We start from the raw sequence: 12,578 nt of genomic DNA on the forward strand, positions 1-12,578 counted from the left end.
GCCGTTTGTCATGTCTCCTCCAAGGTTGCACATAGAATGGTAAGGAGGATTTTGTGTCGGACATGGAAATGGTAACCCTAGACTGCGGTGAAAGCCATAGTGGTCGTACAGACCCAGCAGGTATTTAGAAATTTGTTCTTGTCAGTTATGTTGATGTTGTTAATGATGTTTGTTTTTGTTGTAAATTTATACACTAATGCATTTATGTCATTAAAATGTACATCAAAGGAATCGATTTCCCTTGTGGAGTGAAATGTGTTTGGGTGACGAGACGTAGAGGCCACCCTTTGCTATGATGTCTCCTCATGTCCTTGTCCTGCATACAACAGCAAAATCAAAGAATTTGAGAGTTAACTCTCAAACCTGATGGCACATTAAGTCTGTCGCTGGAGTATGCTCCCCTTTCATGCCTTCCTTCACTTTAAATTTCACTACAGCTGATTCTGCTCCTGAGAAGGCTGAATGCCTCAATTCTGTGTTTGCTTCCAAATATTGTGTCCCAAACCCCTCGCACTACCCATCATTCCCTGTCATACCCAACTGCTCCTGGATGCTGCGTTTTGCAGTTGGTGATCCTCAGCTCTCATGCTGCAACTGGACAGGATGGTATTGGTTTGTGTCCTAAAAACCTGATCTGCTGCTCTTGCACATCCTTTTTCTGCCCTCTCATTTACCTGAGGACCTAGATCATCTTGCATCTGCTTGGAAATCAGCCAACATCACAGCATTAAATAAAAAAAGATGCAAAAACTCGATCCCCTTAACTACTGACGTATCGGCTTGCTTCCAGTCATCGGCGAAGTCATGGAATCCATCATCGCAGTTGATATGGAATCCTTTCTTTTTCTCCAACAGCATCGTCTCAGATCCTCAGTTGTGATTCAGACCAGGTCACTCTGCCTTGGGCATGCTGCTTCTACTCCCAACAATGGATGGAGGCACTCGATGTCAGACGTGAGATCAGGGTCATCTCTCCGGACACATCTCTTCCTTTTGAGACAGTCTGGCATTTTGCCGTACTCGCCAAACTGTCTGTTTATGGCATCCAAGGCCAACTCCACACGTGGCTTTCTGACTTCCTCTATTCTCGTAGCCAATGTATGGCACTCACTGGAATCATTTCATCTCCTTTCCCTGTAAAGGCTGGAGTGCCCCCCCCCCCCAAGGCTGTGCTCTGAGCCCAGTCCTATTTCTAATCTTCATCAATAATTTTTCTGACTCTGGGAAATACTCTCTCTTGTTGCTGATGACTCCATTCTCTGCCTTAACCTCTCTAATCCTTCAGATAAGCAGGCAGCATCCTCTTCCCACTCTTCAGACCTTGATAGCTGCTCAAAGACTTGGATATGTCTTTCAATCCTGACAAATCTCACTCTCTCTCCCAGAAAGGACTGTCTGGCAAACCCTCCTATCTATTTGGATAGCAGATAATGCAGAGCAAAGGGGGGTAGGGTGGGGGGGGGGTGGTGGTGGTGGTCAGATTCAGGAAAGTATTGATACTTGTATGGATTGGGCAAAAGACTGGCAGATGGAATTCAACCTGAGCAAGTGTAAGGTGTTGGGGATGGGAAAGAACAATGAAAATACAGATTACAGGATGTAAGGGGTAATGCTGGAGTGTGTCACACAGGAGAAGGATCTGGGGGTGGTAAGAAATAGGGGAGGTAAGCGAGCAGCACAGTGCCAGGCAGCTATAGGTAAAGCAAATCATGTTTTAGGTTGTATTTGGAGGGGGATCATTTATAAATCAAAAGGTGGTGTTAACATTGTACAGGAATTTAGTGAGGGCCACATCTAGAATATTGTGTGATTTTGGTCATCACAACGCAGGAAGGACATAGATGTCATCGAGAGGGTTCAGCGCAGGGTTACTAGATTGATTCCGGGCCTAGCTCCACTTAACTATGAGGAGCGGCTGAAGGAGACAGGGCTTTATACACTGGAAAGGAGGCGGTTACGAGGAGATATGATGGAGATGTTTAAGATAATGACAGGTAAAGATAAAATAAGTGCAGATGAATTATTCAACAGAGTAGACAGTGCTAGTAGAACTACCTGAGAGTAAAGAAGAGGAGAGTTAAGATGGTAGTAAGGGAGGGGACTTTTACTCAGAGAGTAGTTGATACATGTAATGCCCTCCCTGGAAAGCTAGTGGCAGCAGAAACAGTGGATAAATTTAAATTGGAATTGTATAGGTACCTGGAAGTCATGGAGATGGAGGGGTATCGGGATGTTGGCAGCACTTTTCGGTAGCTTGAGCATTGAAGGGTGATTGTGTGCACGTGTACGGAGTGCTGTTGGTTTGGGGGGCTTATCAAGGGGTGTTGTGTGGTTGTTATGTGTTTTTAACCAAGCCCATGCCCCCTACCCTGAGGGGAAGAAGAAGGATTTTTTTTTTTTGCATTTTCTTCTTTGGATCTTATGTCGATAAATTGGTGTTGTGTTGATGCCATGCAGGCAGGATGGGCTGAACGGCCTCCATCTGTGTCTGATTTCCTTGTATTACTTTCTTCATCGTCCTTTTGAAGACAAACTCTTGGGTCTTGCTCTCAGCCACAATCTCTCTTGGGCTAACCACATTTCAAGTTGATCTCCAAAGTCAGTCGCTGAATGGGCATCCTCCTTCATACAAAGTACTTATTGGCACACCTGAACTCTTAGTCACCTTATTTTTGGCTTGGGTTTACATTCAACGAAGAAAACTTTTCTTATCTTGTCGTGGGCCTTCATCTGCAGTTTTATAGAGCACTGTTCTCTATGGGTTGGCACCCCTGCCTCGCACTTTGCTCGGCTTGATGCCATGGAAACCAAGGCCTTCAAGATCATTGGCATCTCCCACGAAGAAGCTGAATCTATGGTCCTATTACTTTTCCATCACAGACAAGTCGGTGGTTTCTCTGTGTTCCACCACCTATTTTCTGGTCTTCACCATTTGCCCTTAACTTGCTTTGCTCCCCTTCCTCCCCCCAGGTTTCTGCAGGGCACAAACGGTTCACCAGCAACCCCCTGCTGGTGAACCTCTCAAAATCCCGAATCATTGCTCACCTCCCTCATTCGTTCCTCTTTTTCCCCACTTGTGGAACAATCTTCCACATTCTCTTCTGTCTCATTCTGATTCTTCCCTCCAATTCTTCAAGTCAGCTGTTTACCACCATCTCAGGTGGTCCCCATCCAAAAAAAAACTATGATCTTTTCTACCCCCATTAAACCCCTCCTTCCAAATTCCCAATTTTTCCTTCCTGAGTTTGCTTCTGTATCAATCTTGTTCACCCTCTGAGTCCTGCTCAGACCCTCATTCTTACCCACATCCCTTGTTTGTTCATCTCCATCTATTTTCTCCCTTGGCCTCGCTGTTGGCATTTCCCCCCTTCTTTCTGCTGTTGCGTCCTGGTGATTCCTTCTGTGTTCTAGCTTTTTCAGGAGCCTTGACTTTGTATAAAATAACAAAGACCAAGCACGCTGCTGTTGACAATTCACAAATATCCTTTTATATGGTGCTAGAAAACAACATGCAGAACGCACACCTCCGCCAGGCTGAACAGTTTGTATTGATCCCACTGATAGACCCGATCTGGATCCGAACCTCAACCAAAATCGAATCGGCTTGTTCGTTTCAACTACCCAACTCGTCTCCCAAGTTTTGTCTGAACCCATCCAAAACCTTTTTGAAATACCGTGCAATATATAATTTTGGTCCGATCTCTCAATGCTGAAGAATCGCTTTGAATTTAATTGATTAATTAATTTTCCTCAGATTCGCATCTGGATCTTCACCAAAATCTAATTGATTTGTCCTGGTTGCACTCCCAACCTGTCCACCAAGCTTTGTCCAAATTAGTCGATAGCATGTTGAGATATACTGCTCACAGACCGGCAGGCAGACAAATGGGTGAAACGTAACCTCCGTCCACTTTCGGTGGTGGAGCTGATAAAGTCCACTGAATTTTCTAAAAAAGATGACATTTATTAGTCATGAGGTCAGTTTGTTCTTTATTATATGATGCTCATGATAGTGTTGGCATATACAGTGCTTATAGAATGTGTACACCCCTTTTCAAAATTTTCACCTTTTGTTGCTTTATAGCCTGGAATTAAATTTCGTCAAATCAGACTTCTTTTTAGCTCGCCTGTTCGAAGAACAGAGAGCTATAGCGATACCCCCGGCGTGAGCGTGAGCGTGAAAATGTTAAATTTTTTGTATTACGGAAAAACTCCTCGACGGATTTCGACGAAACTTGGTGGGGGGGTTAGGTATGGTCCAAGGATCATGCCATTAGATTTTGGACTTGGTCCCCCCCCCAAAAAAATTGTTAGAGAAATTTTTTTTTTGCATTTCTACATGTTTTAAGTGATTTCCACCCCCCCCCCAAAAAAAAATTGTTAGAGGAAAAAAAATTTTGCAACTTTTTTTTTCAACAAAATTTCGATCTTTTTTTTGCATTTCTACATGTTTTAAGTGATTTCCAACCCCCCCCAAAAAAAAATTGTTAGAGAGAATTTTTTTTTGCATTTCTACATGTTTTAAGTGATTTCCACCCCCCCCCCAAAAAAATTGTTGGAGAAAAAAAAATGTTTTTGCAACTTTTTTTCAACAAAATTTCGATTTCTTTTTTTTTGCATTTCTACATGTTTTAAGTGATTAGGATTTCAATGAAACTTGGTGGGGAGGTTAGGTATGGTCCAAGGATCATGCCATTAGATTTTGGACTTGGTCTCCCCCCCCAAAAAAAAATTGTTAGAGAATGTTTTTTTTTTTTTTGAATTTCTACATGCTTTAAGTGATTTCCAACCCCCCCCCCCAAAAAAAATTGTTAGAGAAATTTTTTTTTTGCATTTCTACATGTTTTAAGTGATTTCCAACCCCCCCAAAAAAAAATTGTTGGAGAAAAAAAAAGTTTTTGCAACTTTTTTCAACAAAATTTCGATTTCTTTTTTTTGCATTTCTACATGTTTTAAGTGATTAGGATTTCGATGAAACTTGGTGGGGGGGTTAGGTATGGTCCAAGGATCATGCCATTAGATTTTGGACTTGGTCTCCCCCCCCCCAAAAAAAAATTGTTAAATTTTTTTTTTTGCATTTCTACATGCTTTAAGTGATTAGGATTTCGATGAAACTTGGTGGGGAGGTTAGGTATGGTCCAAGGATCATGCCATTAGATTTTGGACTTGGTCTCCCCCCCCCAAAAAAAATTGTTAGAAATTTTTTTTTTGCATTTCTACATGCTTTAAGTGATTTCCAACCCCCCCCAAAAAAAATTGTTAGAGAATTATAAAAAATATTAATTATTAGACTCGTCTTTTAAAAACGATAAATGTATAAACAGGCGAGCATTGGGTGGCTTTCACACCAACTCTGGTTTTTCCACCTTTTATTTACACATCATAACTCACAATTTCAAATTAAAAAAAAACAATTCGACAAACTTTTCAGAAAATTATTGAAAAATGCAAAACTAGAATATTGTGCTTGGATAAGTGTCCACCCCCTTTATAGCAATTGTAAATTTGCTCAGGCATAACCAGTTAACTTCAACATCACACACCAAGTTAATTAGCCTATGTTTGTGTTAAAGTATCGTGATTCCGATTATTTCAGGATAAAATTGGATGTTCTGCAAGTTTCCCCTGCAGGGTAGTGAATTTCACAGCAGAGACTCAACTATGAGCACCAAGGAGCTTTCAAAAGACCTCTGGGATAAAGTTGTGGAAAGGCACAGATCATTCGATGGCTAAAATAATATTTCAAAGGACTTGAATATCCCTTGGAGCACAGTGAAGACAATCATTAAGAAGTGTAAGGTGTAAGGTATCACAAAGACCCTGCCTCGATCAGGCCGTCTCTCCAAACTGGATGCCCAAGCAAGGAGGAGACCGATCAGAGAGGCCAACAAGGGGCCAATGGCAGCCTTGAAAGATCTACATGCCTTTATGGCAGATTGGTCACTGTGTGCATGTGCCAACAATATTCCAAGCACTCCACAAGTCTGGCCTGTATGGTAGGGTGGCAAGAAGGAAGCCGTTACTCAAAAAAGCCCACATTGAGTCTTGTTTGATGGATGCAAAAAAACATTACAGAGATTCTGAAGCCATGTGGCAAAACGTTTTGTGGTCTGACGAAACCAAGATGAAACGTTTTTGGCCTAAATGCAAAATGTTGCGTTGGGTTTGCACCAAACACGGCACATCACCCAAAGAACACCTTCCCTACTGTGAAGCATGGTGGTGGCAGCATCATGTTATGGAGCCGTTTCTCATCGGCAGGGACTGCGGCTCTTGTCAGGACAGAAGGGGAAATGGATGGAACAAAATACAGAAAAATCCTGGAGGAAAACCTTCCCTCTGCAAAAAAGCTGAAATCGGGACACAAGTTCACCTTTCAGGATGATGATGATGATCCAAGGCACACAGCCAAAGCTACAATGGAGTGGCTGGGGAACAAAAAGGTAAATGTCCTTGAGTGGTCCAGTCAAAGCCCCATCCTAAATCCAATCGAAAATCTGTGGAATGACTTGAAGATTGCTGTCCATCAACACTCCCGACACAAATTGACTGAGCTTGAACAGTTTTGGCCAAAAGAACGAGCAAATATTGCTCAATCAAGGTGTGTAAAGTTGGTAGAGACCTATCACAACAGACTCACAGCTGTAATTGCTGTTAAAGTTGCTTCCACCAAGTATTAACTCAGAGGCGGGTGGACACTTATCCAACCAAGATATTCCAGGTTTGTGTTTTTAATTAATCTTCTAAAATTTGTAGAGTTTGTGTTTCACTTGGAAGTTCCTGGGTTACGATGTGTGGAAAAAGTCTGATTTAATGAAATTCCATTCCAGTCTATAAGGCAACAAAGGGTGAAAATTTTGAAACGCGGTGTAGACTTTCGGCACTGTATCTCACTGTATCTCAAAAAGGACATTTTCGAACAGCAGCGCATGCTTACATGAATTACAAGGATATTAAAAGACAACGTACAGATCAACACAGTATGTTGACCTTGGATTCAAGCTTCATGAGCTATGTGCTCACAGGAAAATGTCTTGACAAACAAAGTATAATATGTATACTAGTTTTTCTTTCTTTTTCATTGAGGGATGGGGAGGGAGGTTTGCCCCACCACTCCTCCCTACTCCCTGAATCTAACTGTGCTTGGTTTTGACCAAATGTTCAAGTCTTTCCTTTTTCAGTGTTTCAGAAAATGAAAGTTCTAAAAAATTTTTTTATAAAAAAACTACACAAAGTGCTCACTATGGTAACTTATTGCCCCTGTACATCAGAAATTGTGTTGACCTTCATTCGGTATTTAAGCCTTTTATCACCCTTGCGTGATTGTTTTGTGTTTATCTGGTTTCAATATTGGTATTTCTCTTTTTGAGTTGGTGGGGATGATTAGTGCATCAGCTGGGAGGTGAAAGTTTTGATTATATATTATTTTTATTTACAACAATAGGATTTTATGACGTTCTCGAGTTGTGCATATACTATTTCATGACCCTCTACACCCTGTATAGGTCTGCCTGGGCACTAAATAAACAGCCAGCTGAGCAGATGTTCCATAAATGGTGTTTACGAATAGCAAGTATAAATCATCAACTAGTTTATTTATAGGCTATTGTATGGTTATTTTACAACGCCAGCTTTTAGGATTTGCTTTCAACAGTGATGCAAGACTAAAAAAAATAAAGAACCTGCACACTTTATTACGTGGTTTACAAAGACATTTCTCTGCATAAATCACAAGGACACTCCTATGTGTGAGATTTGATCTTGGGATTCTAGCATCGTGAGCCATAGGGTTAGGTCTAATAATAATATGCAGGTCAATCCATTAATTAATTAATTTATTTATTTATTCAAAAGATTGCAAATCACACATGCTGTTCAAATCCGCTTTTGTACTTTGGAAATGCTTCTTGGAATCCTTACAAGTGTTAAAAAAAAATGACTTTAAGGCACTTTTACTTGTGAGCAGGTGCCGTGTTTTATTTCATTTTCAAATTCCCTAGAATCATTGCATTTGACGACTTAAAAATTGGTTATTAGTATTACTATTGTTGTTGTTTTTTAATTTTTGTTCCTACCATGCGAAACGCCAGTGCACATTATCCAGTCTTCAGTTGAAAGACAGCTGGGGACATGAAATCAGCTCATGTTGTGTCTTTCTGGAAAGTCGTGCCTTGTTTCTGATGGAATCCTGGCAGGCACAATGTTTGCTTTCTCCGACCCAAGCCAAGACAGGAAATGTGAACGCAGGCAGAGATATATTGGTCACTATTGTTTGCATTTTGGGCAGTTGAACATAAACTGTTTCATGTTTCGGTGACCTGCTAAGGCTTGCATCGTATCATATAAGCCTTGTTTAACTCAGCATTTCCTTCTGAGTTAAACATCCGGCCTGATCGGTCCACAGCTTTCATAATGATTGTAGGTTGGCAAGACTATTCTCACCTGTGGTGAATTGTAATGGGAATTATTTTGCCTGAAACATCCCTCGGTTGTACCTCTAATATCCATGCCATTTCATGCTGAAGATTCACTCCAAGGCCTTTATGTCTTGTGTGCTGTGGACCGATTGGGCTAGATATGAATGCAACTCGACCATGTTTTTTTTTATTATTATTATTTTTTTTTTTTGTTCCCTAAAGTCAGCCAACAAATGATGGAACTCAACCGTCTTGGACAGTGTGTTTAGTATCACTGTGTGAGTGCACCAGCCTTTAGTTTTGTTCAAGAACATGTATGTGTACGTACCACATGCAGTCAGATCAGATGAGTCTGCATTGTATTGTCGCCAATTGTATTGACAGTGCTTGCATTTTTAATAAGTGGATAAATAGACGTGTACCTCTCCTTTAAAATTTATTGAATTTCGGTTGCATCAACACCTGTGCCAATGGTTCACTGTTGAACTATTTTCAGTTTTGGTTGTCGAAATCACCACCCACAGATTTTAGCGAGTGCGTTTTAATTTATTTTATTTTATAATTAAAGCAAATTGGGTTTTAGGTTGTATTCCGAGGGGGATAATTTATAAATCAAAAGGTGGTGTTAACATTGTACAGGAATTTTGCGAGGGCCACATTTAGAATATTGTGTGCAGTTCTGGTCACCACAGTTCTGGAAGGACATCGATGCCAAGGAGAGGGTTCAGCGTTGGGCGACTGGATTGATTCCGGGCCTAGCTCAACTCAGCTCTGAGGAGCGGCTGAAGGAGACAGGGCTTTATACACTGGAAAGGAGGCGGTTACGAGGAGATATGATAGAGATGTTTAAGATAATGAAAGGTAGAGATAAAACAAGTGCAGATGAATTATTCAACACAGTAGATAGTGATAGGACCAGGGGCCATAGCCTGAGAGTAAAGAAGAGGAGAGTTAAGATGGTAGTAGGACAGGGGACTTTCACTCAGAGAGTAATTAATGCATCGAATGGTCTCCCTGGAAAGGTTGTGGCAGCAGAAAAAGTAGATAAGTTTAAATTAGAAGTCTATATGTACCTGGAATTTATATATGGGGATGTTGAACAGGCTTTTAGGTAGTTTGAGCATTGATGGGTGATTGTGTAGTATGTGTACGGAGTGCTGTTGGTGGGGGTCTCATCAAGGGGTGTTGTGTGGTTGACGTGTGTTTTTAACCAAGCCCATGCCCCATCCCCTAAAGGGAAGAAGGGGGGGGGGGGAAACTGCCACAAAAACTAAAAAAAAAAAAACATTTCATTAATAAAAAATATTTTTGGGCATTTTCTTCCTTGGATCTTGTGTATGTAAATTAGTTTGGTGTTCATGCAGGCATGATGGGCTGAATGGCCTCCACCTGTGTTAGGTTTCCTTGTATTATTGGGTCAGCTCACTGACCGTCAGTTTTTGGTTGTCGACGTCAGCTCACTGACCTAATATAACCGTTCGATGTCCTCAGATCCGTCCATCTGTCAACAATTTTTATTTTTCTATCTCCTCCTAGACGTCTCGGCCGATTGAGTTCCAACTTGACACGATGATAATACTAGTTGCTCTCTATAGATCGTCTGAGCCCTTTTTCGCATTTTCACCTCAGTTTAAGGTTCCAGGGTCATCAAGTGCAAAATGACCGATTAGTCGAATAGCCTATAAGGAAGCATCGGACGGCTATAATGCATAATGGGTTTCATAGGGATTATTAAGAAGATTTAATTTGACCAACTAGTTTCTCGTTATCTCTGTCGTCTGGCCCTGTTTATTCGGCAACATGAGGTCCGCTGACTTCAACACGGCTTTGTGTGGTTATTTTAAGTTCAATTTAAATTCTGTTTTTACTTTTCATCGTCGCTAAGGTTGATTAACACTCAGTTGCATCAAGTTTTGTGAAAATTGAATGTTTATATCCTCGTATCGGTCTGTGTGGAATGCATTGCAGCGAGGGGTAGCTTCAATAGGCTTCCATCCGTTTCCATGCCGTATAACGAGGCTTTCTTAAGTTCTAGTTGATTTCCGTTTTCACTTTTGGGACCTTCTGGTGTTGTATTGCACTTGTCTTCTCAAACACGTTTAATGAAGATAATTTTCGTTCAAATCGGATCAGAAACACTTTTCATGAGGAAAATATATTCAATTCAAATAACCGTGAGACTCTGGAAGGGACACACCACATGCTTTCCGTTCACTACTTCACCTCGTAACCTGTCCTCCTGAGGGACTGCTTATTCGTCCCGTCTGTGAGATTAATGTTTATATTGTAGATGGTTTGGGGATGTGCTCTACAAGTACATGAAAGAATTCCGGTGAAAAACGGACGTTTTAAGACTTTTTTTTTTTTTTTAGGGCATTTCAACTTTTTATTTTATTTTTTTTGACATTTTGTGATTGAGCTTCTCAGTGGTCCGAGGGTCCTTTTTAGTTTGGGTCCAGCTCTGTCCTGGATACAGCCATTAAATGCACACACTTAGAGTATTTATTTCATGGCCATAAACATGGGTTTGAAAATTGTATAATGATGTTGGGAATGATTCCTAGAATATGGAGATTTTTGCTTCGAGCGGCCTCACGCGTTTATTTTAAATTCAATTTGAATTATGTTTTCACTTTCCATAGTCACTAAGGTTGATTAACACTCGGTTGCCACAAGTTTTGTATCCGAGCTGACCGTCAAACCCGCTCGGGTGTATTATTATTATTACAGCGCGTGTGCTGTATACAATTGCACAGAGTTTGAAATGTCCCTGGTGTCTATCACGTCTCCGGTGTCCCCCCCCCCCCTGCCCCACGTGCCTGTGACAGCCAATGACGGCCGTCCGGTAGATGCAGTGCGTAACCTAGACTGAAATGGCGACAATTGACGGAAATACCTGAGTATTTCAATGGAAATTTGTGAAACTAACGTGTTGTATATGTGAAAACCATTGAATTTATTGCTCGACGGAAAAAAAGCAAGAAACGCGCCCCTCTCATGTACGAACGACCGAAAGACGCCATTTCCACCCACCATCGCATTTCGTGCCGAAAGACGTCATTTCCGCCCACCATCGGGAGTCACTTTTGTGCCCGACACTTTTGTAAACTTGAATATGCTCTTTCCAATGGTGAACAATTTGAAGTGGTATACCTTGTCATCTATTTGCAATCCTCACCTGAATTTTGGGGAAAAATGAAAATTTTCAATTTTTGAGGGATCATCACTGTATTACATATGACTGATTATGAAAAGGAAACATGTATTTGAATACTACTACCATACAGTTATTACATGAAAAAATTTCAAGCTTCTGGGATGGGTCAATAAAAATATATGGGGTCTCAAAGTTGGGTCTTCATACAAAACCAACATTTTTTTCTGGATTTCAACTGATCAGGTCATAAAATTTAATAGAGGTATACTCAGTTTTATGTTTGTTTCTTACAGAGCAGTTATAGAAGAATAATCTCTGAAAATTTCAAGGCTCCAGCATTAATATTTCAAAAGTTGTGGGAGTTTAAAAGTAGCCATTCATTTTGTGATGCTCGCAACGACCATAAAAATAGGGCCACAACCACATTTTCAACCCTCAATATCTCGGAGTTGACCGCATCTATGGACCTAAAATTTTACGCAGCTTCATTTTGATACCTGGGAACTATTTTATGAAAGTTTAAAGTAAATCTGAGGGGGTCAACTGGGAACATTTTCTTTAATTTGGTGATTTCAGATGGAATGACTCTGATGGAGACCCAATCATTGTGGATACAAGGATGTCGACATTCCTGGAGCTCGTCATGACACGATTGGGAGCTCGTGTGCTTTTTCATTTTTATTCACGAGTCACTCAACATGTCGATACTGTATATAATAGTGACGAGACGATTGAGCAAGGTGAATTTTGGTTGTTTGATCTGCTTGCCATCTTAAAGCAACGGCGGCTTGACACCAATAAACCCTTTTCTTCTTCAATAACTGTAGAAGAGGTAACTCAGATGGAGTAATCATCAATTGGACTTCATTTACACATGTCATAGTGTTTTAAATGAGTGAGATTTCTTTTCTTCTGGTTTTAAACATCCTCGTCACCTGATTTAAACACCATCATTGCAACCAGCATATTGAAAAGATTAGTCATCACAAGTACCAATCGCCAGG

General features: G+C 40.8%; 1 protein-coding gene across 5 annotated transcripts in view; it reads left to right on the forward strand.

Annotated features, from left to right (window-relative positions):
* Positions 1–12,578, forward strand: part of LOC147032710 (protein SEC13 homolog) — a 51,388-nt gene that overhangs the window by 2,727 nt on the left and 36,083 nt on the right. The window contains exon 1 of one of the 5 annotated variants that reach the window (XM_085870557.1): positions 25–120. The exons of the other annotated variants lie outside the window; for them this stretch is intronic. The gene's annotated coding sequence lies outside the window, so the exon portion shown is untranslated. Of the gene's footprint in view, positions 1–24; positions 121–12,578 lie in introns of those variants that run through there. 5 annotated transcript variants of the gene reach the window in all.

The sequence above is a fragment of the Eptatretus burgeri genome, chromosome 2 (genome assembly GCF_056783735.1).
Source record: "Eptatretus burgeri isolate ZD-2024b chromosome 2, Ebu_testis_v1, whole genome shotgun sequence".
NCBI lineage: Eukaryota > Metazoa > Chordata > Myxini > Myxiniformes > Myxinidae > Eptatretus > Eptatretus burgeri.